The 3,879-nt window shown below is 39.6% G+C and overlaps 1 long non-coding RNA gene across 1 annotated transcript; it reads right to left on the minus strand.

Moving 5' to 3' along the window:
• Nucleotides 1-887: 887 nt before the first annotated feature.
• On the minus strand, nucleotides 888-3,879 carry LOC148782886 (uncharacterized). The gene is made up of 2 exons (XR_016051111.1): nucleotides 2,986-3,879; nucleotides 888-1,116 (listed from the first exon to the last, which is right to left on the minus strand). It is a non-coding gene; the product is annotated as an uncharacterized LOC148782886 (long non-coding RNA).

The following is a 3,879-nucleotide window of genomic DNA, read 5'->3' on the forward strand; positions in this document are numbered from 1 at the left end:
TCTTCCCCTGATGTCTGGTCGACGCCCCTTTCAAATTTACTGGCCTTTCGCACCTCTGCATTAATAATGTGAGACGCATAGTGAGAAAGTTCTGCAAACTTAGCAACGTACTGCTCGACTGTCAGCCTCCCTAGTTGAAGTTTGATAAACTCAACTTCTTTCCTTTCCCTGACAAACTCAGGAAAGTACTTCTCATCGAACGCCACCAGGAAATTATCCCACATGGCTTTCATCCTTGATTCTCTCTAGGACTGCCTTACTAGATTCCACCAGAATTCAACGTCCCCTTTTAGCATAAAGGCGCCCAGTCTAACTTTTTGCTCCTCTGTACACTGCAGTACCTCAAAAATATTTTCCATCTGCCTCTTCCATCTCTCGGCATTTTCTACACCCACATGCCCTGAGAATGCAGGAGGCTCCAACCTCCTCAATCTTTCAATCAACTCGTTGTCCGCTAGGTTAGGGGCAGGGGTGGACGGGGCCGACATATTCTCCTCCATGATTTGGGTCATGGCCCCTAGAGTCCAAAAGAACTCCCCAAAGGCTTCTGTGTTCTCATTGCGAAAGCTCGCCTTATTAGCACGAGCTCTCGTCATCTTTTCTTCAACGTAGCACAGAAGTACTCAATTATTGATTTATCCATAAACTGCCCTAAGAGCACTTCTACGACTCTCTAGACTGAGAATCCTATCCTGGTTGCTCTGATACCATAACTGTCACAACCCCCCCCCCCCTGATCCACCGAACCCACCGGAGGTTAGCAGGCTGCAGGTTCGTGATCCAAAGGTAGCGAACACGACTCAAGAAAGAGTAGCGCATGGCTTTGATAAAGTGGTAACTTAAACAAACCAAGTAAGTAAGGAAACTCCAACACGAAACCCATAAACTAGGTAAAAGGAGAATTAAGAATGCCATTACATAAACATCTTAAAGTAATACATTCGTTCAAGGCACAGAAGGCCCAAAATACCAAATGCATATTTCCAAAAGACCACCAAGAACATGGCCCACAGCCGACAAATACATACAAGAAAAAAGTCATCTTCACAGGTACGAGCCTTCGTCGACCAGATTGATCTCCCACAACCGGCAGTCCGTTAACCTGCAACTTCTACTCTATAGGGGTGAAAAAATGAGGAATGAGCTATAAACCCCAGTAAGAGAGTCTAGAAGTTATGTATCTATAACATATCGATTTGATATTATAAATAATTATTTTATCTATAAGCAATCACAATGGAAAAAGCATCTTGTTAGCAATCTTATCAATACATTCATTACATAGCGCATAGTGCATATCATGATGATCATAAAAAAAAGCAGTATCACTTCCAGCATTCACAGTCACAAATTCAATTATTAACCACTCACTCCTTAGATTCACCAACTCCCAAAGTAGAAGCCCTACTCATCAGGCCAAGCCGTCCCATTGTTTAGGACTTCTACCATCATTCGGGAGAGAGGGCAATGACAATGAGTGTCGCATTCAGTAATGCCCTCGCACTCACACACGCAGTCTCCAGCGCGCTTTAGAGATTTTGATAGGCACTTGCCTTACAAGGCACGGTTCACAATTTTCTGTTTATAATACACTGAATTTCGGGGGGACGCGACCCACCCATTACACTTTCTACCTAATTCCCTTCCTATCATATAGGGAGTTAGGGTACATTGCCGGTCTTACTTTCTTATTGAATCACCTCATACAACCACCAGTAACCCGTGCGTGTGGCCTCAATAAAATACTTCACTATCAGTAATCACAATAGAGGGTCATGCTTGAGGCATGCCATCAAGTCACTTTTCACTTATCACTTTACTAACACATAGAATCTCATCATTACTTAGCACTCAAAAGAGGGCATATACATTTCGCCCAAGTATATCACATGATAGTCATGTTATAACATTCATACTTAACACATGAATAATTCATGGCACTTATTGAATAACATTTCTCATCCATCACTTGTATATCACATAACATTCAATAAATAGCACTCTCACTCATTACTTTAATATCACATAGAATTCAATAAATAGCATTCTCACTCATTACTCTAATATCACATAACATTAAATAAATAACATTCTCATTCATTACTTTAATATGCACAACTTCTGGAAAGTTCTACCCATTGTGACGTGTTTTCACTTTTAGCCATGTAACTTTCAATTTAGGAAGAATTCCAATAAGTGCTCAACATGTGATTTCAAGCTCCCCCAAAAATCTTTAAAATGACTGTGGTTTGGAAGAAAATAAGCATCATTTGGTGATTTAAAATGCATGACCACAGAAACATCAACTCTGCAATTTATTATAGCTGTCTACAGTGACCTATCTACATAATTGAGAATATAGCTTCTTTTTCATAAAACATTTGGACATGGTTTTAACATGAACATTATAGTGGATACATACACCGTTCAAATGGCGGTGGTTTGAATGAATTTGAACACCGGTTGGTCATTCAAAAGTTTGGTGCAATGTGGATGACAGTGGCTGGAAATCTGATGTCTGTGATACAGTGACATATCCTTACTTTTTAAAGTATAAATCTCAACTTGTACAAAATCTCACGATTTCATAAGGGAAAAAGTTGTATTAGACACACATAGCTTTCATTCGAGACCAATTTGAGTTCATTTGGACCCTTTTTGGTCACTGAATCATTTGTTACAAAAACAGCTATAGCTCCTGGAAATTTCATTTTTCCCCATTTCTTTATTAAACTCTTCCTTTAGGCATAAGCACAAACCATTCACAGTCATGACTTTCAACTCACAGTTGCTAAACAATCACCATCTACTCTATTTATACTAAAATTCATAAGAATATTGCCAAGCATCATCACTGTTCATAAAGATTACACACCCATGGTTTCTAACATACAACTTCAAGGATTCCAAATTCAATCTTACACATGCATGCATCCAAACACTATGCACAAAACATTCATGGTGCACACTTCTAAATCCCCTTACCTTAGATGCACACAACTTTAAATTCCTTCTCCCACAAAAGCTCTTCCGAGGTAAGAGAACCTCTTCAAGCCCTTCACTTGTCTTGCCTTAGAGAGGGAGAGAGAGAGTAATGCTTTAAGGATGGGAATTATATAGAAAGAGGAGGGAATGTTAAAAAGAGAGAGAAGGGTAGAGAGTTACATGGTGACTTCCATATACGAAAGAGAGAGAGAGTACTTTTGTGACACCTCACTAAGAGGTGTCAATAGAAAATCAAAAGAGGTGTTGATTTGTTTTGAGAGAGTATAGCATGGGAGTGGGACGTTTTAAAGTGTATACCTCATTTAAAAAAGTGTCTTCACGTAAGTTTTGCCACGTAAGGTATGCAAAATAAATTAATTTTCTCATGAAAATATTACAAATAAAGAGTGATGGACTAAAACTTCACACTGACAAAACTGACTATCGTCATTTTATTATTACTATTTTATCAGTTCTAAAAATTAGGGTCGTTACAACTAACTTGGTTTGGGATCGACCTGTAAGCTGGGGCATGAACAGTGTAACCTAGGTCAACTAGACTTTTGAGGGCATCTTGGACACCTATCTCGCTTAAGGGTCGGTTTGAGTCGACACCTCTAATTTGTACAGTGTTCAGGACATCATGAGTTGTATTATAGTTGACCGAGGTTGGGTTAGATCCCCTAGACCTAGGTGGGTTTTGGTTTTGAGATCGCTACATCTCATAATTATCTTGGTTCGAGTTACGGGAATTGGCTTTAAATGTTGCATGAATTTCTTCCCTCACTCGATTTTGCCTAAAATCCCCTGTAGGACGATTTCTGGTTGGACTCCCTGACTATTCAAGGTTTTTCGAGTGGAGCCGGTTTTTCAGGCCACAGAAATCTCAAGATT

This window comes from Amborella trichopoda, chromosome 3 (genome assembly GCF_054954075.1).
Source record: "Amborella trichopoda isolate Santa Cruz 75 chromosome 3, AtrichopodaSantaCruz75HAP2 v2.0, whole genome shotgun sequence".
NCBI classification, from domain to species: Eukaryota; Viridiplantae; Streptophyta; class Magnoliopsida; order Amborellales; family Amborellaceae; genus Amborella; species Amborella trichopoda.